The sequence below is a fragment of the Dromaius novaehollandiae genome, chromosome 3 (genome assembly GCF_036370855.1).
Source record: "Dromaius novaehollandiae isolate bDroNov1 chromosome 3, bDroNov1.hap1, whole genome shotgun sequence".
In the NCBI taxonomy this organism is placed as follows: Eukaryota; Metazoa; Chordata; class Aves; order Casuariiformes; family Dromaiidae; genus Dromaius; species Dromaius novaehollandiae.
This window is the reverse complement of record NC_088100.1, coordinates 97774793-97801298: the sequence shown is the minus strand read 5'-3', so window position 1 is coordinate 97801298 and position 26506 is coordinate 97774793. Positions and strand designations below refer to the sequence as shown.

The following is a 26506-nucleotide window of genomic DNA, read 5'->3' as shown; positions in this document are numbered from 1 at the left end:
CTCCACAGACTATTTGGTTGTGAGTATATATGTAGCTACTTTGTGAGTTCACGTAGGGCAACCACTTTCTTTCTTGGTGAGTTTTCAGTGTACATCTGAAAATAGAAAGAGCATAAATGCCGAGTGATTGGTGGGAATGATCCTGGAAGGAAAGGTGAAGTCTAAATAAAGTAAGGACTGAAGCGGATTTCTCTGTCAAGTCTATGGGGCTGTCCATGGTCCCAGCACTGTAAGTACAAACCAGAAACTGTAAACACTGAGCTCTCAGACTGTGATCTTCAAGTCTGCCTGTTTTCCTATTAATACCAGTAGGAAATTTAATACTACTTTGGAAATTCTGAAAAGGTCCTCAGAAAGTCAGACACATAAAGCATGTTAGTTGTAGAGGCAGACAGTACACATTTAGAGCGACTTTAGAGGTGAGATACCGAGCGCCTGAGAAACTGCTTTGGAGTTGAAAACACGGTCAACACTTATGCTTCTCCCTCAGTTTCAGAATAAAAATCATCTTTCACATTTTGAAGGATGGAATGCTTGGGAACAATCATTCAGTTCATGAAGATGAGATAAATAGAAATTTCGTTTTGACAAACCTTTTAATACCTGTACCTGGGAATTTAACCTGATTTTATTTAACTAATAAAATACAACTTTAAAATTCTGTATTATAGCTGAATTCCCATTTCCATCTAAATGTAGCTTAACACTAATCATGAATTAAAAAGCAGTCATCTCTAAGAAATCAGTTAACCTTTTTCTAACAAAATATAAACAGTAGAAATCTGAACCAATACATGTCATGCTGAATAAGTGCTTGTATACAATGTACACAACATTGTATACATTGTATATAAAACACAATGTATTTTACTCATTAGCAAAAAGAAGACATGCAGAGGCTATATTTTGCTATACATCATCTTAAAGATTACCAATCAATGAGAATCAAACTTTTTTAGGGAAGTAATGAAAGCATGGAAATGGAAAACAAGATAAAATCAAGTATTCAAGTCAAGAATTTCCATTTGCTGCATTATCAGACAGTACTATCCTGGCATGTTCCAAATTATATAAACTTACAAGGATTAGCCTGGAATAAGTACTGGCAGTATAAAAAGAGAAAACTTTAGGTAAGCAGCACTTGTATAGACAAAGTGTATGGCAGAAGACAAAAAAAGGAAGTTCTACAGGAGAGAAAAAGATCTACGGGTTTATTTAAATGTCACTTTAACAAATAACTGCAGTGGGAGTTTAGCTCCAGAAAGATTTCAAGATTAAGCCAGAGAATGTAAAATTTTGATTAAATTTGTTGGCCATCAGCTTTCAGCTATGTAGCTGTAGAAGTAAATATAAGTCTTAATCACTTTTGATGGATATCTGCAGCAATGAGCTCTGGACTGCTTTATCATATATTTACCCATGAATTCCCATTTCATGCTCCTCAAACTACTGACCTAATAGACTGTTTTTTTGTATATCTCTTTAAGAATGAATATTTGGTATTCTCTTTTACTTTGCTGGGCATTAACAGCAGTAGCACAGTAGTACTTTTTCCTCCTTTATTTCCTTTACTATTATCTCCCCTTTTATTTCATTTAATTCAACACAACATCCAAGACTCTGAAAAACACACCTTTACCATAAAATAGCTGGAGAATAACTAATTTGTCAAAGAAGAGTACTAAGTGGTGCTTATAAAGGAATAGCATGTCAATATCCTTGACAAATATCATTTAATCATGACCTTCATCAAAGACAGCATCACTGAGTATACCTGAAAGGACGAAGATGAGCTCTCAATGGAAATGAAATATTTGACGTGTAGGAAATTCTGCTCTAAAAGGATAGCACTTTGCCATAAGGTGGTATGCCAACAGATGAGCTGTACAGCCCAAAAGGCAGAAGAGAAATTTGCCTAATAGGAAATGCAGGCATACATTCCAGTTCTTGAAAATAGCCTTAATAGAGGTGTATTCTGAATGGAAGAAACCTACAGTTAACCTGTGGGATTATTCTGAAGACTGAATAGTTATAAGAAGAGGTAGGAGTTTGCATTCAAACCTGCCCTTTCCTCTTTCCATTCATTCAAGAAAGTATGGATTAAAATGGGTTCAAATTCTTTGACTTCGGTGTATTTCCTGACTGGAACCATCCACCAGGATCTGAATTTTGCTGAGATGTGACCAAGTTTGAATTCTGACAAATTTCAATCCTAGTCACAGTGTGACAAATTTCTAGGATTAAGGTTTTTTCTAGGATTAAGGATGTTTGCTTTACTGATTGCAAATCAAGGCACAGTGACATGTCCTTCTAAATGCAATGTCTTAATAATGTCATTTTTCAGTGTTTTGTTAAATGTCATGGATTTGTTATATAGAGAAGGGTTTTGAAAAATCAAACTAGAACCCCAAGTTTATAAATAGTGAGAGTGCTGAGAGGAGGGGATAAGAAAAAAGGTTGTCAATGCACACTGCAGCACTAGAGAAACCTTGTGCCAGACATTTGAATTGCAATGAAAGAAAAATCCAGTTGACACAGAGAAGTCATGATCCCTGAATGAAATGAGAGTCATGGCAAAAGTACTGGATAAATCATTACTTTCAGTCTCATAAATAAATTCTGTCAGACCAGAAAGCAGTGCTAAAAAGAATGAGCATTTATTTGAGAGGAAGGAAGTGTTCCAGGATTAAGAGAAACTGAGCAGATGAGGCAATTTAGCTAAGTAGGTTTTGTGGATAAAGCAATTTTCACCTTTTCCATAGTGTAACTTTCTTTTGTGCGTAACTTCTTCCCCACAGCTTGTCTGCCTTTTTCTTCATTTAAATCTTTCCTTAAGTCATTGCTGCAGTGCTGCCTAAAAATGCATTTAACAACTATTAACGTTACACTGTCATCAAAGCCAGAAACATGCCAAAGAGCTGTGCAGCTTGCCAGTGGAAAACAGAGGAAAATGCCAGATCAACTCAGGGGAAGAAAGGGAAGACAGAATCAGACTAAGAATAAGGGATGAATGCTACAAATCTCTTCTCATCACCTACTAAATTTTTTTTTTTTTAATTGCTCCTACATACTCTTCTTGGTCTCAAGAGTGTGGGCCATGAGTACTCTTTGAACTAATGTATGACTTGCTTCAGTGAACGCTTAGGCATGAGTGTCACTTTACTCGTGTTAGCTCAGGCAAACTCCACATGAACAGAGATAGTGTATATGTGTAAAGACTTTCGAGACCTGGCCTTTGTTTTTATTACCAAATTATCATACATAATTGAAGGGGAAGCCTATTAAAAGATGTCACTTGAAAGGAATCTCAGAATGGAAGTTACAAACAAAATACTTTATGTGGCTGTTCGTTCTTATTTTCATTTCATTAATGACAAATACGTTTGTAACTACTTCTGATTTTTCTCTTTGCATGGAGACAGCACTGCTAGTTGGCCTTATCTTGACTGCCTCATAAAAAACCCTCCTAAAATGCCTATCCTTGACATGCTTTCATCGAAAGAAATGAAGGGACCTTCTAACCTACTGTTACGTGCATATCCAGCACTGAAAACATAACAAGAGCAAGGGTAGAAATAATCATGCTTATAATGGATTTCTAAAGGAATATGAAGAGGGTACTAGGGCATATAAATTTGATCTGTGGGAGTAAAGTTCTGATTATTTATCACTGTTGTTATTAAAAATGGAGAAAACAGAATACAAACTGTGGGCAGTTCTGGAAGCAAGATATTTTCCTATTTTAAAAAAGAAGCAACCTTTCGATTTAAAAGACATTTTACACATACATCTGATGGGGCAGACCCATCGGTTCAAATAGTTCATTATAGCAACAGGACATCTCATTAAGTAAAAATGATCTCTCGAGAACTAGAAATATGGTGCTGCTCAGAAAAGAAGCCAGCCAGCACCTGGGCTGCATCCTTTGTGTCAGGAATGTCTGTCCTTCCTGACCTTGGGAGGCAAGTACTAAAATATTCCTGTGGCTGAGATCTGTAAGGCATTTTTTGCATACCTCAGGAGCCCATGGGCAGGGAAGCTCCAGAAGTGGTTCAGTTAGGAAATGACAATTACTGTCCAGCGGCTCTGCTGCCCTTTTGGAGGATGGGAATGTAGCTGGTCTGAGTGTCCTGCTGAGCCCTGGAGTGACCCCAAGATATTGGCACCAGCAGCGCCAGCTGGCTCTCTCCCTTTTGCAGCTGGCTTTTAAGAGCTGCTATGCCAGCATAGCTGCGTGGCTACAACATGATGGAGCCTTGGCATGAGCTATGCATAGCATAGCATGCAAGAGCATATGCATGAGCATTTTTGAAGTATATCTCAAAAGCTGTACATTGGCCATTCCTGCTCAGCACCCTTCTCAATCCTCAAGCTAGAGATGTGTGTTTAGAAGAAGTATAGATGTAACAGGAAATTTAGAAGCCACCTCCAAAAGGAAGATATAAAATGGTATTACTGTCATGGACTAGCTGTTGCGAAGACATTTTTGGGTAATTAGACAGTTAAGCAAGGTGTAATGGCTGTCTCTAGTCAGAGACCAGAGCATTGCTCTCTGCAGACAGCAGGAGAGCAGAAAAAAGAGAGGCTCAGAGACGGACCCCACACTGTCCTAACAGTAGGGCTGACCCACGAGGAGGCTCTGAGAGCCCTCCTCCGCAACCCTGTCAGAACATGTTTGTAGTTTTAGGACCTGACAGGGGAAATGGACCTCTGTTCACAGCAACTTGGCTAGCAAGATAGTAGGTAGAAAAGAATCCAGTTACCTCAACTTTTGGGAATGCATCTCCTTCTTGACTAGTATAGAATTTTGTCTTTTGGGGGGAGAGGATCTCTTTACACAAACTGTCAAAATGTTCCTTCAGAAGGTGCAGACCTTACTGGGTGAAGCATGCCTCCATTTATTTGTAGTGATTTGAGCCAGGAAATCCAAACACTGATGAGCTGGGTGAAGCATGCCTCCATTTATCTGTAGTGATTTGAGCCAGGAAAATCCAAACACTGATGAGCTGAACAATTGATTTCCCATTACAGGTTACAATTTCTACCAACACCGTCTAGGATGGAGAAATCAGGAAGAGGCAGATCCAGGAGAGACATACTCATCTACCAGTGGGCGAGCAAGACACAACAGAGGTAAGAGTGGTGTGGTCCCAGCAAGACAGGCTTGCCTGCAGCTGGGAAAAGGCTATGCTATCCCGTAGGTGCCTCTGCCTGGAGCATAGCTTGTCCTGGCTGGAGGATTTCCTGTCTGCCCCGCTGATCCCCCATCCTGTTGGTCAGATCTTGGGGACTGTCAGCAAGGGCCCAGTCTGGCCCAGCATGACCCAGTATGGCGCAGCCTGGTGCAGCACAGCACAGCAAGGTCTGGTATGGCACGACTCAGCCCAGTATGGCCTGGCACAGCACAGTTCGGTGTGGCACGGCACAGCTGCCTGCCCCTCAGCTCTGCTACACACTGCCTGGCACCTGCAGCCTCTGCGCATCCCTCCCCACATCTCATATCCTGCTAAAGCTGCCTTTGGGTGATGGTAAACAGCTCGTCTTCATGAGTCTTGATTCATGTGTCATGTCACTCCAACCATCCAGGCTTTTCCCAATGGCGTGTTTGCACTTTACCTCATGTTACTGGGAAATCAGTTTTGCAGTGTGTGCGGAAGATGTTCACTACAAAGATTGTAAAGCTATAAGAGCAGACCCATAACTGGTGTGAGCCTCCCGGTACTAGCAGGAGCTCTGCACACATCAGTAAGTAAAAGACAGGTTTGCCCTGTCTGACAGCAGATATAAATGGCCAGGCTCTGTTCTAGTCAGATCAGAACAAGGTAAAGTCTGTTCATATATATTAGTTTTGGGCAACATTGCATGTACTTACAGCAGTGGATGTTCTGGATCAAACATTATATAATTTGGGGATCCCGCTCTGATTTTGTTGTTCACCAGTATGACAATATTGATTTTTCTTTTACTCAAGCCCATAGCTGAAGTTAATCTCTGAACCATTGGCAGTCATCTCATGGAGGACATGTGATATCTACAGGAGAGATGGTACCCATCCCATTCCAAAGAGAGGTCAGGAAATTATAGACCCATCAGCCTAACTTTGTGCCCAGGAGAGTTATTGCATAAAACACAGAAGAATGAATATGTGAGTATCTAAAATATAATAAGCTGATAAGCATGCATCCACAACACCCCTATACCAATCTGTCAACAGACAAACCAGTCTAATTTGCTTCTTTAAGAGCTTAACTAGTCTAGCAAGGAAGGCAGAAACAGTAGCTGTATATATAGAAAATAACAACCTATGTAGCAGCATGGTAGAAAAGTATATGAGAACAAAAGTGGATTATAAACTACATTGGAGTCAACTAAATATTGTCATTCTAGGCTGAATGGACAGGGCTGTAGTATCTTAAACACAGGAAATAATTATTCTGCTCTGCTTGATCCTTTTAAAGACTCAGTGGGAGAACTTTGTCATGATGACAGATTTTAGAAAACAATTAAAGGAAAAGCTTAAGAAAGGGGTTTGTTTGCTTAAAAAAATGGAAGCTTATGGGCAGAGATTTCAGCAGTTTTCCAGTGCATGAATGGTTGTTATAAAAAAGGCCATCTTCAGCTGTTCTTCATCCTTACCATGGTAAAATATTTCCTATATTAAGCATGTATCTTCTTCGCTGAAAATTACACCAATTTATTTTCATCATCCTATTATGTTAAGTGCTAGAATGGATTGTACAGGAATGCTGTATAATTGCCTTCATTGCAATTTGAAGAAAACAGACAAATATCTTTGCATCTGAACATGCTTGAGCTGGCTTTAATGTATGGAGTTGGACTACGCTATCTCCTGGCCCTGCACTCTTATGGTTCAAAAATTCTGTTCTAGTTCACCTTTTAGACAAAAAGCTCTTTGAGGCAAGGCATGTCACTCATCATTGTGTTTGTGCAGCGCTTGAAACAATGATGTCTTGTACAGTAAGTACGTCTGCCTGCATATTTATCTAGAGAGTAGTCAAGAATTAATGATACAGATTACAAATGCTAAATAAATAATATACTGGAAAATACAAGGTAAATATACCTAGAATGGTTGTCTAAGATGTGTATTTATGTTTATTTATATTTTTGGTATGCACATGTATATATATATATATGTACGTCTTCTCTCTATATTATATTAATCTGTATATCAACATTTTCTGGCTTGTGATATTTTATCATAGTTCAGCTAAAATATGTACTATAAATAATGTTTTTACAAAGGTCTGGTTTTAATTGGTGGCTATGCTATGGAAAAGAAATTTGTTCTAATTCTCCCAAAGTTTGCCTATAACCTTTCATCCACCCACATATGATTAGAGCTGGGTAGATAAAATTTTCCTGTCTCACAGAACTTTCAAAACGATAGTCTTATTCCACACAGTGTGGAATTTTCACCAGCTTTCACAGTTCTTCATAAAAAGCAGACCTAAAAACCCTACCAACCAATCAACCACAGGCACCCTTAGTCCTAAAGGAAAAGAGAAGAACCCTTCCCAACCATCATAGTGCTTTCTGCTCACAGCAGTCACCTGGGATGAAGGATACTTATGCAGGGATGCCTGTTTTACTTGAATCAGACCAGCTCATTTAATTGCCCTGTATTGTACTTTAAAAGAGCCTGAGGGAGGAATGAGAATAAGAAGCATCCTTTCCCACCTGCAGCTGGGCTTCACAGAAACCATATGAATAATAACTGAAAAAGTGCTTAAGAGAAGAGCAATTGGAAAGAAAGATAGGGAGAGCCTAACAGTTCTTAAGAAGAAGAGCAATCCTTCAAGAATTCATGTCGTTAAAGTAAGCGTGGCCTAATAGGCTTGCTAACCTAGGGATTTTTGCCTGTGAATCTAGATTACCAGACACTGGTTAGTTTTAGAAAAGTTTTAATGTTTACCTCTTAGTATTTCTGCTAAATCCCCATTTTAGTGCAGGTTTAGCTCGTAGGATTAAGCAGAATTGTGGCTGTTTCCAAACTCGGAAATGAAAGGAGCCCATCTTTGTAAAAATCTCACTAAGAGGTAGATTCACAGGATACTTCCAGAGGATGCCTAAAGCCCTGGGGCTGCAGCAAAAAACTATTGACACAAACCTTGCCACTGACAGGCACGTGAAGCCTGGACCTGAACATGGAGAAACCTCATTCAAGAGGCTCTGGGAGGCAAATCTCCACCCCCTGATGTAGACCCAGCTGCGAACAGCTCTCTCTGCAGAGTTGGAGACTGGCCAGCCACTTGGAGAGAAAGTTGAACCTGTTGAGAAAGGTAGGATATATTTGATTAAATATAAATGTCAACATTGGGGGTCTACACATGAGCAATTTAACGTAGGCTTCCTGTACATTCACTGGACTCTTACATTGCTGCCTTTTTTTCTCTTCCTTTGTGGTGATTCATCACACACAACCTAAAGTTTAGATAGTAAGTCTGAACTAATCACCTTGTGTTCCCCTTACTGTCTGTGGAGAGAAACAGTGATTTCCAGAGTGTGATTCATCTCATCTTAGATGTGTATGTTATGTTGAAATACATCATCCTCTGGAAACACATGGTGTAAGTGTCCCTCTGAAAGTGACTGAAGACGGCTTTATACACGCCCAGTGGCTGAAACTTAGATGCCTAATATAGATCTACATAAGGATCTCAAGGTCTCTGTGGAACCTTCATACTGAACTTTTAAGCCCCTGTGAATTTAGTTCTCATTCTCTTCTCATTCCCTGCCTAGGTTGCGAGGTACAACCAGATGGCTTTTAGTGTGTAGATGTTAGGGAAGATGTATAGAAAATGAAAGTAAGTAGTGGATGGACATTTAGATAGTAATGTCATACTCTGTGCATGTAAGCAGTGGTCAGTTAGCCAATGGAATCAGCTGGCAGTAGGCTGTAGGAATGGATTTCTCTTAAGTTGTCTATCACCTCTTCTGAACTTCAGAACTAAACATATTAATGAATATCCCTTAATTGAAAAACAGAGCAGGTGCCATAAACAAAAGTTCCTTTTGCTACTAGTGTAGTATCAATGTTTACTAGCAAATATGAACCTAATGTTCTTGCCAGGAGGCAATGGGCACAGCGTGAAACAACAGAAATTCCACTTGGACATAAGACAACACTTTTTTACTGTGAGGGTGTTTGAACACTGGAGCAGGTTGCCCAGAGAGATTATGGAGTTTCCATCCTTGGAGATATTCAAAACCCAACTGGACAGAGTCCTGGGCAACCTGCTCGAGCTTACCCTGCTTGAGCAGGAGATTTGGACCAGATGATCTTCAGAGGTCCCTGCCAAATCCAGCTATTCTGTGATTCTGACTCTGTGAAAATGTTATATATGTTCTGTGAAAATGTTATAAATGGCTTCTGCATATAGATAGCATGAAATAAGTTCCTTGAAATTCTGTACATGATGCCCTCATTTGGTGAGGGGTTCTACATGCTCCTTATGGATCAGAATGCACTGGAAATGTACAGGAGTACAAATTCAGTCCTCTGAACTTTTCTTATAAGAGTAGCATAAGACAACCAGGTATGTAGAGCTAATAAATTATTTAGATGTTTTTATGAGCAGTATATAATGTAGCTGCTCTTGCAATAGTTTTTAGATTGGAGAAATTTGGGTACAGTGGATGAGCAGTAGATCATGTACAGAATTATATGGGACTGTCAGTAATTGTTTTTGTAATACCAGTAACAGTGTCTTGGAATTTCAAATAGCTTTTCATATATGTGTAAGCGTTCACATATATGTTTGCGTAAGTTCATTTGTATTTTATATATGACTCTAGAAAAAATAATGATGCATTCCTATACACTTTTTCAGAAGGTCTTCTAGCATCCATTTCAGTTCAATTTTGTAGAAGGATCAAGGCAGACTACAAGGTTGTAGCTTAAACAGCAATTCTTTTATCCATTTGCATGTGCACTCTTGGTAAAATTAATTTTGCTAACATGCTACTTGTCTTTTTCCCTTTTTAAGTTTTGGACAGCCTCTGGTATGATGACAGTGCTGATACTGTTGAGAGTCTTTGGAAACTATTATGGCACAAAGAATAAATTATCCAGCATAGTGAGACTGAGGCATTAACGATACAAAACATTTAAAAGTGAATCAGCCCTCCACACTATGATGCTGATTTAAAAATCATAGCATTTTGCAACAAGCAATTTTGGGGGAAGGGGTTTGGCCTTTTTATTTTTGAGTTCTTAGGATTTATATTTGTCACCTTTCACTGTAGTCTTAAAAGCAGTTAACTTACTTTTTTCCTTTTTGTCCTTTTTTTTAAATGAAAGCTGAGAGTTTTCTTTTTAGTGAAAGCTGAGCTGGAAACCTTAAGTCAACAGATTACATTTCATGAAATTCATGCAACAATTACAAGAGTTTACAGCACTGGGATCCTACCTTCTATCCAACACAATAAAGACCCAGAAAGGGCAAAAACATCTACTTTTTATATTAGGTTTTCACTCTCTGAAATAAATCTTGGCGTAAATGTAGCCCTGATGTTCAGCTTCCACTGCAGTAAATGAAATGGCTTCTGCTGATTTCCGTGAGAACTGGAGCAGACTCTTATGAGCAATACTCTTTTTCATGTCTCCATATTCAGAAAAAAAAAAAAAAAACAGTACTTTGTGAGTTTGTTAACCCATTTTAAATATGGAGAACCTAGTGGAAAAAAGAATTTTAATGTCAGATCAAGCCAGGTGCACAAACATGCTTTGATCTAAGTTCCTTTTAGGTCAATAGAAACTTTCCATTGGGCGCTGGGCATTGAATCAAGCCAGATAAATCAAAGCCTAGCCATAAATTTAAAATCTGAATGGACTCTAAATAAAACTGATGGCCTAGAGGGAGATCCTGGGTAATAAGTTTAATACACTGCCAGACCAAAATTCAGAGGGTTTGTGCACAGCATTGTAACAAAATTTACACAGACTGCATGGAAGTGGTGGGGAAATGAGATTCCTTTTTTGTTAAAAGCATAGGTGGGTAGACTTAAATATAACAATAGGTCAAACCTAGGTTAAGTTATCAAAAATTTTTAAAGCTATTTAATGTGTAAAAAATTCTAGATGCATCTTTTGACCAGGTTATTGCTGAAAGAAGTAACTGTCCAGAAGCCTTATGGAAGTAATATCTGCAGATCTGGCTGTAGTCTTTATCAGCACATTCAATCATAAGTGACTCAAAGCAGGACTTTCGTGATGTTGGTAATAGATGTGTCAAATCAGGGCCTGTGAATATCCTATGCAAATGACATTCATTAATACTGGCCTCTGTTAAAGACACTGCATAAGGCTGTTATTTGGCAAGCAGGACAGATAAAATGTAGCTTTTTTTGGGCTGTCATTCAGATATGCTCATGGTTTTCCTCATTTCAATCCTGACGCATGCTTTTGTGTTTCTTGTGTCTTTCCTTTTGAACACAGAGTTATTTGTGATGATTTTAGTAATGCCATATGGTTCTAGTGCAGAGGAGATCTGAGTGACACTGAATTGTTAATTCTGAATTCTCCTTGCCTCCAACTCATCTCTGATTCCATCCAGAACACCCTCTAGCATGGCTTTGGTCCTGTCTTCTCCGTTGTTCTGCTCTCAAAACCCTCATGGCCATGTGTCGTTGCCTTACTTCATCTTCAGGTTCCTTGCCCTTTCTGCTGCTTCTGACATGGCCCATCAACCTTTCACTGCAGTGCTCTCCCGATGAATGTTACTGAACTGATCGTCTCCTGCACTGCCAGAAAAATCAGTCCAGCAATTTAACTTTCGGGGATTCGTCTTCACGAACCTTCTACCCAAGCCTACTTGGGCTTTCCTGTCTTTTGGCCTTTACAGCCTTGTTTATGATACTACTACTTGCTTGTATAGATTCAGCTACTGTCTTGTTAGCCAGAGATCCCTTCCAGCCACCACATGAGCAACCTTGGTTTCACAGGGCTAGGGATGCAGAAGTCCTCTACAGATCCTCCAGTCTGTCCCTCTTATCCCGTTGAGGCAAGATAGGTGTACTGTAGGTCATTCCTAGTATATGTTTATCTCACCTGTTAGTGATAGAAGCCTTTGGTGTCTTCTTTCAGGGCTTAACTGTGCTTGTACTAGAACATTTATTATCTGGTATAAATCTGCCTTATTGAAAATGAAACCACTTACAAGTGATCCAATTCACAATGGAAATGGAGAACAATTGGAAGGCTCAGAATTAACCACAGCCAGAATTTGCTGAGCAAATGAAGTTTTTCAGTGCAAAGTGAACCTTTACGAGAGTGAGTAGCACTCTGACACTCTAAATGAGAGAGAAAATCCAAAGAACTACAAAAAGGTGACCCTAGTGCACAGAAAAAGAGCAAATGGAATTTGCTGCCACCACAAGCTGAGATACTGCTGTGTGTGGAGATAGATGCCAGCATTGCTACTGTCATTTTGCCAAAATCTCTAAGCACCGACAGAATGACTACATGTGACCAGAGAAGATGGAAATGGTATCACTAATCCATGGGGATCCTTTTGAGAGAAAATGAATAACATTGCAGTAACAAAGAAATATACTGTTTGTACTACAAAGAAGGGGGATTCTTTGAGAAAAGTAGAAACCAACATGTTGCCATAAATGCCATCACTGCCAGAGTTCCAGAAGGGAAAAGAGGTAAAATGCAGGGCTGAAAAGAAGTATTCTTATCTCTCCAAAGGGATAAGAAGATGTGAAACTTTGGTGAGGCCTAGGGGCAGGGACAAATTACTAGGGAGTAGCAAGCTACTGTGTAGTGGTGAGGATGCACCACGATAGTTACTTGTATGCCTTCACTCTATGGCGAATACCATGTTTTATGGTACATTTGACATTTGATACACTTCTGCACAGCACAACAAATAGTAAAGTGTTGCACTGTACGGTGGTATTAGATATCAGACCACGAGTTTATATCATTTGTCAGGCTCCCTGGCTTTGAGTGCTTGCTGAGTAAAGAGCTGGGAGTTTCAGTCACTATTGTGAATGCTTATTTGGGCCTACAAGTGTTAATGAAGGTTTTGATGAGAGTCGTGAGAGCTCAGACTCTGATTCATCTAATCTACACTGAAAATTCTTTCCAGAGCCAGGTCTCCCCAGCTGAGAATGCTTTGTCCTAGGCTCTCATGTGCTTCATGCCCGTCTGTGTGATCTGGTTTATTCTCTTAGCAGAAGCCTTGAGCCATTTAACTTGAATGGCTTTCACAATATTAAGACAATTTACCTTTTGTCTTAAAGTAGTTCTTCATGCGCTATGTTACCATCTCAGTGTATTCCTGGTTATTTCTCTCTGCAGTTTATCCTTCAGATTACTGTTCCCCTTTCTTTGGTGCCTAGCCATGTCTTACACTCAGAAAATGAAGTTCTCCTGTGACTCATATTCCAGGCAAAACGGCGTTCATTCTAGTAGAGTGAAGCGGAGTCTATCTTCCTCCTATTAATTTACCCAGTTCTGTTTTTTGTTGAGATCATCTTCCATACTTTTAAGTAGACCTTGTTTGTTCCCAACATCTTTTATCTGACAATCTCACCACACTTTACAGTTTAATAAATTAGACCTTCTAACTTCACTCTGAAGTATGTAAATCCTGAGATTTCTTTTCTGCAGATGAAAAATTCAGACATTGATAATTTAAGAAATTTGTTAATGGCCATAAACTGGTAAATGAGTTCCGATCTGAATCAGTATGTCATGATTACTTACCCTGAGCTTAACTCCTGTTTCCTTTGTACATAAACAGAGTTCCCTAGGCCAGCATGTGTGTAAAACTCTTTTTCACCCCCCAAACACTTTTGGGGGTGATAATTCTGGCATGATCTGTATCACAAAGTAAGTTTGCTTTTAATAAAAACAAGAAGTTAGAAAATATAATTCTGTCATCCAAGGCCATTTTAAGGCTCTACGAACAATTCTATCTTGTAGGTTGAAAATTCTGATGTGGTCTGTACCACAAAATGACTTAATTTTTTGAGCTGGCTGCCAATGTGCAAGACAATGAACATCCTCTTCATGGACTGTTCATAAACCAGCCCATCAATTCATCTCTTTTGTGCCTGTACATCAGACTGTGAATATAGTCACAGAACAGTAGTGACTTGTTGTCTCAGCCAGCCCTGATAGCTTTTGGAGGGAGATTAGAATGGGTCTGTTCCCAACATCATATTAGGAATGATGTGGTAGACCCATGCATTATGTACTCTCCAGGCAGTCCAGGTCCTGACAGCAGATATGGTGTTATTTTTTCTTTTCTCTTGTCTCCAGTAAAAAAGGGTTAAATTAAAACCATTTGTCTGACTCTTTGCTTGTCAGTGGGGAAATCCGCTTATTGAACATTGCAGCAGTATCATTTAGTTTTCAGATTTCTGGCTCTGGGCTTGAGCTGGTGCTGTGTAGGTGGTTTCGTAAGGACACTTAAGAATTGAAGTTGGCCTTTTGAAGCTAATCAGTTTTTGGCAGATGATCTGCAATTAAAATGTTGGGAAATGAAGCTCTACTTGTGAAGGACTGTTTAAGACAAGACTGCTCAACGTCTGGGTGAGAGGCTGCATTCAGCCCATGAGGGCAGTAGTACTTCAGCTTATGCTCATTCCCAGAGGGTGTGAATTCTACTTATGTGTCCGCAGCTTCCTCTGGGCAACTGTTTTTTTCACTCCCTGACCCCATGGTGCCCCACACACTAGTCATGGCGTTGCACGCAGATTGAATGCCTGCAATGTATATGTTTAATAAGCCACCCCATCATGGGCTATGTGGGGCTTATTGTGCACAAGGCACAATATCACGGGCACTTGCCTATGTGCTCAGGACTTCCCTGGGCTTGAGCTGCCATTATTGCAGAGTGTCAGTGACAAGGGCCACGCACATAGGCATGGGAAATGGGGACATATGAATGTCCTGTCAGCAGTTTGAAGCTTCAGCATGGGTTTTTAGGCAAGGTGGTGTCTATCCCGCAGATGGGAATATTTGGAACTGCGGCTGTTAGTTTTGGCCTGCGAGCAGAACTGATAATCAAACATAAAAACTAAACCTCAGACCCAGCAGCAAAATGCTATCAGCTTGCAACATTCCCTCTCACTGTCTAAATCATGTAACCAAGCTAGTAACAAACCCCAGCTTACTAGGCAGAAAATCATGTGGTGAAGGGGTTGAAACAAGCCTCCATATTGCAGCTCCTCCTTCAGTAATCACAACCCTTTGCTTCAGGCCACCCACTTCCATACCTCTACTATCCTTCTGGCACAGCATCCCCCAGCCAAGGTCCATCACACCAGTCCCAGGCACCTGCTTTCCCACCATCATTCCACCACATCACAGTACTGCTGGTTGCTCTATTTGTCCAGGCTTCTCTGGGCAGTGGAGTCACAGCAATTAGCTGTTCAGCATGTAGATGGACATGACTTGAACCGTGATTCAAGAGTGGCTGATTCTCAGAACAGGTTTTTTAACCAAAGTCTTTAGTTCCTTTAGATCCCTAATAAATGAGTAACAGACTCATTTGCTGTCACTGGCCCTCTATTCCTTTAATAATATTTAATCTCTCTGCAAAATGTGAGTGTGTCAAGCAGGGATTGAAAATGACCCATCCAGGGGACCTGATCTACCCAGGTACTGTAGGCTTGCCACATTGGATTCAGTGGGCATATGAAATATAGCTAATCTGCAGAGCAATTGCATAGGATGTTATGGACTTAAGCTTGTTTCAAAAGTAAAGCAGAGCACATTCCAGAAATTTTTGACTACAAAATGTTTTCCAGTTTTTAATGGCACGTAAGTGTCTTCTCTGAACCCTTTCAGTGTCTCAACACTGAATTTAGTGGAGATGAATCACACAAATGTCAATTAGGACTCTCCACTTTTGATCTATATGCACATTTATGGATTGCATTAGCTCTCTTGGCTACAGAATCATATTAGAAGCTAATGCTCAGTAGACAATCCATGTTATGCACTGCCAAATCTTTTCTGGGTCACATCTTCTCAGGATAGGTCTTCTAGCTTCTGCCTGTTCTCTGACTATGATCTGTACTCTTTCTTCCTAGACCTATAACATTATGGTTGATTATATTTTTTACCTGTGTCCAGTTTGCCGTGCCACCCAGATTGTTCTGTATTATTGACCAATCTTCATTCTTCACAGCTCCTATAATCTCTGCTGTATCTTTAAACATCATCATGAGCTGGTCCTAGGTGTACTAATGTTTTGCTGTCAGTATGTTTGTCCTATGCACCTTCTGACCCAAGCTTCTACACAGGAGTTTGTTGAGGCAGCATAGTCCTGATAAATGCAGGATGTACAAGCGACAGAGACACAGTGCCTTCTGTTTTGCTCAGTCTCCTTTATGGTGGTCAATATCACATCATTTCTGCTGCCTATGGACTGGGCCTTGCTTTTCATTAGCTAACAGTAGTCTTGCAGACTAGTCTTCTGAGAGAAACTTGATTTGTTTACACACATGCTGCTACCACAAAAGACATGGAGACACAGCACTGTGTGGACATTGCAGCCCAATTCCAAGGGAACAATTCTATATCAAGCCTGGATACAAGAAAGCTTCTGAAAAACTCAGGTTGGAAGGATTGAAAAAAGGGTACTCACTTGTCCACTGAGAAAACAGACTGTCTGTCCAGCTACGTTGACATGCATGAGATGTACCTTAAGATAACCCTTCTGACAGCAGGGCCATCTGTACTGGCAAATGAATACATGAACTTCCCCAGAGACCCAGAAAAGCTAATTGCACCCTCTTGCATATTTGTGACAGGCAAAACTTCCTCTTTCCAAAGAACTTAAGTTGTGTACAAACAGGAAAATCTGTACTGGGAAAAGAGAACAGTGTCAAGAACTTGAAACAATAGAATATCAGAATAGAAATGGTAAGGAGGCGTCAGATATTCATTCTCTCTCTGCCCTTTCCTGCTACTAACTTAATAACAGTTTTCCTCCAAACTATCAATGTGATTATCTCACAGATAATAGGAATTCCCTAGTATGTGGTGGGCATTATGCACTTCTGATTTAAAATTAAGGTAATTTGTTTCTCATTCACTAGTTAAAGAGTTTGTAGTGAGACCAATAACACTATTAGGAGAGCAAATATGATATTGCTATTCAAGAAAACACTGAATCTAGAAAAAAAATTTTGAATATTTTTGTTTCTTTGATATTATGTGAGCACAGATCCTGTTTGCAGCCTTTTGAATTTTTAAACCTTGAAAACAGTGTGTGTAGTTAAGTTATAGAAATAGTCATCCAGTATTTATATATTGAACAAGAATGTTCAATTTTTGAATTAGAAATACATTTTTGGAAAGTCTGGTTTCATATGCTAGCGCTCAAGCAAACCTCTAAGTGTTTGGTGACAGGCTAAGACCTGAGGCTAAGATAGGGATCTGACTGTCTACTTGCTACAGGTGCAAGCACTTTGTACTGGTCACTGTCAGAGACAGGGTTTTGGACTAGATGAATCTGGGCCTATCTGCACTGGTAACATCCCTATATTGAAACTTCTTTTCTGAATTACTGTACTCGGTAGACTTGGGTTAGTAGACCCCGTATATAATTTTTCATGTCACTTCCTAGATAATGAGATATTTTAACAGTAGATTTTGAATGAATTCACAGAATCATGCAGAGACCAAACTACATCAATATTGCTGTTAAATGGAACATTTTTGTTTTCTTTTTAAGTTAGCCTTTCTTTATATGTAGACCCTTGGCACCACCTAGCGTTTGAATATGCAGACCAACTCTCTAGACCTCTGGGCACAGAGTAGCTCTACAAAAAGGTTTAGTTAGCTATAATAAAAACTAGTGGTGCTGGCAACCATCCCCTAATTAATTTCATGCAATTAAGCTTTTCCAGTTACAGAATGCAAATATACCAGAGGAGAATATGCAAACTCCTTTCTATGGTTGTGGCTTCCAATCCCTCCTCTGTCTCATGATGAGAACTGGAACTAACAAATCAATTCGGGCTTCCAGGTAGTGTCAGAAATGGACATCTGTGTGTCTGTTAATGACAAATGTACAATACTTATCATGGACATAAGGAGGATGTTAGATGAATCTTCAAGCACAGCTCAGATGGAGAAAATGATTTTGCTCCTCTTCTGGGCTGGTGCCAGCTCCTCACCCAAGCCATAACAGCAGCCCTCTGCACCCAAAATTTAGCTGATGTTTATCCCCCTTTCTAGGGGATGATGTTGACCTGCCAGTTCTTACATGGAGTTCTGCAGAAACAGAACCATAATTACAAATATATGTAATATATAATTACGTAAATAATTTACGTATATACGTAATATAATTACGTAATATAATTACGTATATAATTTATGCAAAAAATCTACCAGCAAAGCTTTTCTGTCAAAAAATTTTGGTTTGCTGCCAAAGCATTGATTTCATTAAGATCAGTAAAAAATGTATAGTTTAGTAAAGAATTCTATGGCTTCTAATGAAGCTGAGAGAATGTAGTTTCTGATTTCGGATATATTGGGACCATAACTTGCAGTAGGTGAGTGAAAAGATCTGTGAGAGATGTACAGTGTAGTTAGCCAAGTCTGAAGGGGAAAAAATTGCTGTGATAGCAAATTATGCTTCCTTCTACATGCTGTGAAAAATGTGGTCAAGAAAAAAAATTACATCTCATTGTCAGTTAATGCCAGGCCTAATGAAAGGCAAAGAGAGGCAATATTATTTTTAACTGATAGCTTTGCTTGTTTCTTGTGACTCCAGGAATGTGACTCAGCTGCTGGTTATTGAGGTATTGCCAGGAATGGCTGGGAAAAGACAATCTGCTATAGATAACTGGAGATAGAGGCAGAGGATGCATAAAAGAAAGAACAGAGAGGATATTCAGCATTTAAATGAAACGTTATGGATTCTCATACATACATTGAATTTGGCTATGCAAGGAACAGACCCTGAGTGCTTTCCTGGAAAGGTAATCACCTGGACTAGAGAGCCTGACCCATTATTAAAGAAATAATTGTGATTTTTTTTCCGTGGCTGTGAAAGAATTAGGCATCTGGTCTAAGGTTGTCCTTTATGCTCCCTCTCTAGTAAACAGAGAGAGAAAGCATTTTCAGAGGGTGATTCATTCTGTGTATCTGAGATTTATTTCAGCATAAGATGAATCCAGTGCTTAAGGGGTAGTTCTTCCATTCCTGGACTGTAGAGGCAGCCTAAAGGACAAGCTTAGACACCATGCCAATTTTAGATGAGTTAGGTGAGATGAATCCTGTACTAAGTCAGAGGTAAGAAGCAAGGCAAGGAGAAGACAAATGAAGAAAAATGCACCATTAATACTGTGAATCCCCCTTTCTCTCTCAGGTGCCTGTTATTTATTCAGCATATTGGAGGAAAAGGTGACAGGCCGGACAGTCTTGAGAACTACGTCCTCTACATGCATGAACTGATCTGCAGCACTTGGCATCTCTGTCCATGCTGCCCTCTGCCCGTGGACTCCATCTATATCTGTTTTAGATTGCTTTTTGTTGTATTAGATGATCTGATGAATGCATGAATCTACTAATAAAACAAATGGCAGTATTAAGTATTTCTCTGGGGACTGATTCCACCCAGGTTTATGTTCAGACTAGTTGACAGAACCTTACTTGAGCTGTTTCCAGCTTGTTTGTGGCTGGTGAATATAGGCCCTGAGGCTTTCTTCTCCCACAGCTGTCACAACACAATATCCTAGTCTGTCCTTTATAGTGAGCACAAAATCCTTATGGAAGATCCGTATCAGCCACTTCCATAGAAAAGAATCTGAGGTTGTGTGGATCATAAGCTGCATACGAGTCAGGCATGTGATAGGATTGCAAAACAGACAAATGACATTCTGGGAAGTGTTAATAACAGGGTCATGCATAAGACAAGAAGAAAGTCATTCTTCTGGTCTGTTTGGTACTGGATTTTTATTCCTCAGCTGGAATAAAGTCCCTTATTTTGGGCACTGTGTTTAAAAAATGATGTAGAAAAACTAGAGAGAGTTGAGAGAAAAGTAATGGAAATGACAGACAGCTCAGAAAACCTAACCTCTGAGGAATGATAGAAGGAAGTTAGGCTAAAGAAACAGAGAAAACTGAGGGAAGGGGAAATATAGCAATCTTTTAAGTATGTTTTCAGTTGTTACCCAGTAGATCAACTGTTGTCTATGTTTGGTGCAGGTAAGAAGTTAAGAAGTTACAAAGTAATTAGCTTAATTTACAACAAAAGAGATTTAGATTAACAATTAGAAAATTTTTCTAGTTAGAAGGGCAATGAAATGGGGGTGAAGGAATGCTACCTGCAGTCGTTGTAGAATCACTTTCACTGGAAGCTGTTAAGAAGAGAAGCATTGGTCAGGAATAGCTTGATACATTTCATTTTGCGTTGGTGCGCTGGGAATGGGCTAAATGATACTAGGAAATCTCTTCCAGCTTTAGATTTCTAACTCTCTGTGGTACTGTCAAAATTCAGTAAAAACTGTATTTACTTTGCTCAGATGGAGTAGCAGATATATGTGACCTTCCCCATCAATTTAACCATATGCCTGCCTTTTATTCCTACAGCTTGCATTCCTTGGCTGCCTCTCTATGTCCAAATTGCAGTGGAGCCTGACTACCAGCCTGTGAGTACCTGTCTTGGACAAGGACCTTGCTGCCTCCTTCCATGCATTTCTCACTTCCATCCTGGATCACTGCACTCACTTTCATTAGAACAAAGGTAATCTGAGCTAATACAAAAGAAGGCTGTACCTGTGCTCAGTATTGCATCATCCACAGAGCACATTTCATCTCTCTTATATAGACTGCATTCACTTCCACTTAATTTTCAGCTAAGTTAAAATGTTTATTTTGTCATCAAAAGTTCTATAAGGCTTGGGCTCTGTCTTTCTAGGGGTATCTCTACATTAATCATGCTAGGGTGACTGTCTTGTACCTGAGGTGTTCCTGTTACCTTTGGTGCTAACAGCAGTCTAAACAATAGCAACTAGGTACAAGCTGCAGAATCTACATAAGATGCTAACTACAGGTATGGGAGCAAGCTCCATGATGCTACAACTACACCTGGATGGAAATCCATGTTATGCAGTTTACAGCCAATTAGAGTGTGTCTGTGGCTATACATAGGTGTTTTGGAGGATTCTTTGAGGATTCTGCTCTTCTGGCTCTTTACATAAGCTGTTGAGATCAGCTCAGCTGGTTGCCTGAAGTGTAAAGGTCTGGGGGCTAGCTGTTTTCAAAGGAGAGCTCTTGAATTTGAGTCTTTCCCGTAGTTTCCAAAACCTGTAAGACTTCCAGAACTCGTGGGAAACTATGATTCAATCCTGATCTGATCTAGAAAGATTTATCAACAGAAGATGTCTTTTGTCACAATTATTTTGCATGTATTTGTATACATGCTTGATGCTAGCCAGCAAAACCTAACCTTTCTGTCACCTGAATAAAACCATCTTCCTGAAAGACACCAATTCTTCACTAAAATTCAGCCCTTGGCAAAAGACCAGCCTAGGTGTACTCTCAGGACACTCTAACGTCAGATAGCATGAACCAGGGCAGGTTCTGTGGGGCATAGGCTTCCAGTACAGATGTGGCTCGAGGCTTTCTCTGAGGGATGGATCAAATGGGAGACTTCTGCTTTTCTTTTGTGGAAGAGGGATTTCTTTCAGGGTCATTTTTTGACATCATATTAACTTCATTAGTTCATCGTTCGTGTGTTTGTGTTTTGTTGTGTTGTACATGTCTGGAATGTCATAACAGGCAAAGTACAAACATCAAATAAATAGTGGTGAGACTGAATAAGGAAGTCAGACTACCGCTCTGTGTACATGAATGTTTGTAGTTCTAACTAAATTCTGATGGGTTATTTTTACTCTGTTTTGAGCTCTCTCTGAATACTTTAAGTCTGTAGTATGTTCAGGCTGATTAACTGTGCTCATTGCTACAATGTGAAGGATTAACTCTAGTGTTTCTAAATAACAGAAAAAAGATGTATTTTGAGAACTGCCTGGAAATAGGCCCAGACTGCCAACTTTAGCTCTGGACCCCATATTTTCATCATTTAATTGACTACATTTTGTTAATTGTCTGGAAAATAGCTTTGATCTACTGTGTCTATGCACTTATTTACTTCCTCAGGCTAAAAAAAATTCATGTTTTCCTGCAGTTTATCTCCCTGTTAGAATAGGATTGAATGGTTTGAAAATATGAATGGACTAGATTGCTCACTGGTATGGCTCAGAGAAAGAGGGAGAAAAGTAATTCTGAGCCTTTCTTCCACAGTTTCCTCATTCTCAGGAACTGAAGGTTATTTAGAGAAAGATCATTTTCATACTTCTGAGTTTGAAAAGAGCATATTCTGGTTATTTTTCCTTGTGCTTACACTCATGACCAATGTAGGACAGGGCAGCAGATGGTGGAGAGGCGAAAGGAGGGAAAGCTGGTGGAATATGGCGGATTGTGCTGGCACTGTCAGGGAGCCCATAGCTCCTTCATTAGCGTTGCTGTCCAAGGTCTTTATGTAGTATGGTGGTACCAGAGTGGATGGGACCCTACGACCTCTGAAGCACTGGTAGTGAATTTCCAGGTTCTGATTTTAACTTTAACATGTGTTGGATTTCTAATGTTGCTGATTTCTGATGTGTAAGCATGCTGAAGGGCTTTTCTGTCTTCTTCTCCCTTAGGGTATGCTTAAGAGGAAGTTGGAGATCAGTCACTCCAAAGCTCTTATTATCCCAGAGGGGCTAATTAATGTGTCTTGTCTCAGTCAAGAACCTGTAGAAGCTTCATGCAATGAATCTTTTAAAATGTTTATATTGCATGTATTTTTAATGTATAGACCGATATAGAATGTAAGATCCTGTGAAAGACACATTTCTCACTGAGTTATGCCATGTAGAGACCACAGGGACGAGGGTTTACAGTTTATTGAAGCAAGTGCTTAGCAAGTGCTTCAGCTGCCCAGGATATCCTCCACTGTATCCGGAAGATAAAAATTAGCTTTTACTCTCTGATGCAGAAAGAGAAGAGGAAAGAACCAGTGTGTAATGGTAACTATCGTTTGATAAAAGGAAGAGACAATAGAGCTGTAAGAATGAAACATGTCATATGCTCCCATTCATCCGTTCCCACACCTGGTGCTGGAGAGACCATGCCTCCGGTAGAATATAGAGATCAGAACCTGGTATTAAAAGGGATCTCTTGCCTCACTTCCTAAGGTGTTCACAACTGTCAGTCATCCTGCAGATTTTATATCTGATGCTAAAAAGAGATCAGTTTATTAACACATGTGACTTGAAGATTATATATGCTTAAAATATTTAAATAATGACCTTGTCAGGTAACAGCTGAACAGAGGAGGAAGATATAGTGGTTAAGCTCATATTTCTTCCAATCCTGCTATATAGTATGTTAAATAGTAAGCTGTAATATTTAATAAACAGGCAGGAGGATTGGCAGTAGGGGTACATAGTAGAAGAGTAGCAGATAGTGCATCTGGTAGGATACTTTCTAATCTCTGTAACTGTCATCTGCAAGAAGTGTTCTCAAAATAATAAGCTCAGAATTCAATAGGGAAAATGGCAATTGTTTTCCACTACTGTCATCAGCAAAGCATTTAACTCTTGCTATTACAACCACAGATACATGTAGAATTCTTCTTACTTCCCAAACCTCCTTGAATTTTGTGGTAACTGTTTGCATTCAGTGAGTTTAAGTATCCAAGATAGGTATGTGGCCTGTAAAATCAGTCTGATTACACATGTCTGAAAAAAACATATATGGAACAATAGTTCCAGGGGATTGTTTTTCGGTAGCTGCATGGTACCTATTAGCCACATTTACTTCAAGCTGTGCACTCAACAGGACTAGAGCTGGCAAAAATCAGTTATGCCTAAGAGGGATGTATTCAAAGTTCAAAAGGAAATTTCTAACTTTAAATACTATTAATAGGTCACATTGTGGCCATTCCCTCACTCATTAAAAAGGAACAGAGACCCCTGCCTGAGAACCAAATGCAAAATTCTGATACCTCTCAAGATCGAGAGAGATCACTGTGTAGTGCGAGGGATCGATAACTATGGATGTGGTGACCTTGCGATAGGTAGGGACGTGGATATTCCTGAAGCCCCATCAGCATGAAAAATGGTCGGTGTCGATGGTCGATGTCGCCTCCCGAGAGCAACATCAGCCCCAGAGCCAAAGCTATGCGTGTCTGCGGAGAAGGAGCAGTTTGGGGATCTCTCAATAGGGTTCGATATCGATATCAAACCATATCGATAGGCCTGGAATTGGACAGACATCGATGCCGCTTGATCTGGAGCGTGATGGATATGGATGCCGTTTGATGGCTCCCAAGTGCAAAAGTGGCCCCAGAGCGAAAGGCGCAGCTGGCTGTCGCGAGCAAGAGGTATCGATGGCTCTCGGCAGGGATGGCTGTCGACAGTTACCGATAATTGTTGGCACCTAGTGTGATGGATGCCTGTAAGTAGATATGGAAATCCGCAGCCTCGCGGCCTCTCAAGATCGAGAGGGATCACTGGATAGTGCGAGGGATCGATAGCGATGGATGTGGTGCCCTTGCGATAGGTACAGACATGGATACTCCTCAAGGCCCGTCGGTGTGACAAACGGTCAGTGTCGATGGTTGGCGTTGCCTCCCGAGAGCAACATCGGCCCCAGAGCCAAAGCTATGCATGCCTGCAGGGAAGGAGCGGTTTGGGGACCTCTCGATAGGGGTTTTTTCTCCCTTTTTCTCTCCTTTTGCTCAGTTTTTTTCTTACCACTTTTTCTCTCCCCATTTTTCTCCCCCTTCCTGCTCTGCCTTTTCCTCTCCCCCTCCTCCACCCCCCCTTTTCTCCCCCTTTTATCTCCCTTTTTTCCTCCCTTCATTTTCTCCCTGGTTTTCCTCACCTTTTGATGCAGAAAGAGACAGTCACCACCCTTGGATCCCACCACATCCACCCCAGCCACAACAACCCCCCAGCGCTGGGCACACACCTGCTTGACTACGCCTGCCACCGCCATGCAGAACTTGCTTACAGAAACTTGTCTTGCGACAATGTTTGAGAAGTTAACAACTGGCTCTTACAAGGAGTCAATCCAAAGTCCCCCTGCTCCTGGACCAGGGCTCCCCGGGGCCCTGGACGGGGAGCTCAGTGCTCACCACAGACCAGTTCCCACAGGTGAAAGCACACTGCCCGTCCCAGCAGCGTTCCCGTTGCTACAAGGGCATCAGGATGCTGCCAAGAGGCTTTTTCCTTTCCTTTTTGTTCTTTCCTTGTTCTCCTTGCATTTTTTCTTTCCTTTTTCCTTTCCTTTCCTTCGTCCCTTTTGTCTTTCCTTTTTTCTCTTTCCTTTTCCTTTTTTCCTGTCCTTTCCTTTCTTTTTTCCCCCCTTTTCTTTCCCTTTCTTCCCCTCTCTTTTCTTCCCCTGGTTTTCTTCCCCTTCCTTTGCTTCCCCTCCTTTTTCTCCCCACTTCCTTATCGCCTCCCTGCTCATCTGCCCCCTTATCCCCCTTGCTGATGGTCCCATTTCCTTTCTCCTCCCTTTTTTCTCACCCTTTTCTCCTCCTTTCCCCCTCTTTCTATCTCCCCCCTTTGTTCTCCCATTTTTGTCTCCCTTCTCTTCTCCTCCCTTTTTCTTCTGCTTTTTTCCTCCCTCTTTTCTTTTCTCCCCCTTTTCTCTCCCTTTTTTCCTCCCTTCTTTTGTGTTCTCCCCATTTTTCCTCACCTTTTTTCTCCTTTTTGTTCCCCCTGGTTTTGTTCCCCCTTTCCTCTCCCGCTTTTCTCCTCCTTTTCTTCTCCTTTCTTTTCTCCCCTTTTCTCCCCCTTTTTTCTCCCACTCCTCTCCTCCCTTTTCTTCCCCTTTTCCTTCCCCTTTTCCCTTCCCTCTTTTCTCATCTCCCCCTTTCCACCCCTTACTCCCCCATCTTTCCTCTGCCTTTCTTTTCTCCCACTTTTCTCTTCCTTCTCCCCTTTCTTCTACTTTCCCCCCTTTCTCCCTCTTTCTCTTCCCCCTTATTTCTTCCCCTTTTCTCCCTTTATTCTTTCTCCCCCTTTTGTTATCCCCTTTTTCCTCCCCCTTTTCTCTCCCCATTTATCAGCTTCTTTTTCTCCACTTTTTTCTCCCCAATTTCTTTTTTCTCTCCCCTTTTCTCCATTTTCTCCTCCATTTCTACCTTTTTCTCTCTCCCCTTTTTCTCTTGCTTTCTTATCTCCCCCTTTTTTCTCCCCTTTCATCTTCCCCTCTTCCCTCTTTTCTTTTCTCCCCCTTTCACACCCTTTTTTCTCCCCTTTTTCTCCCCTCTCTCTTCTGCCTTCACCTATTTTCTCCCCATTTCAATATCGATATCGAACCGTATCGATAGGCCTGGAATTGGAAAGGCATCGATGCTGCTTGATCTGGAGCGTGATGGATATGGATGCCCTTTGATGGCTCCCAAGTGCAGAAGTGGCCCCAGAGCGAAAGGCGCAGCTGGCTGTC

At 40.6% G+C, this 26506-nt stretch overlaps 1 protein-coding gene across 1 annotated transcript in view; it reads left to right on the top strand.

The window, feature by feature from the left end:
- The first annotated feature begins 5024 nt into the window (after window positions 1-5024).
- The window catches only part of SOCS5 (suppressor of cytokine signaling 5), an 81771-nt gene continuing 60289 nt past the window's right edge, over window positions 5025-26506 (top strand). Inside the window, exons 1-4 of the mRNA XM_064509561.1 lie at window positions 5025-5133; window positions 5972-6145; window positions 8146-8303; window positions 20594-20747. The gene's annotated coding sequence lies outside the window, so the exon portion shown is untranslated. The remainder of the gene's footprint in view (window positions 5134-5971; window positions 6146-8145; window positions 8304-20593; window positions 20748-26506) is intronic.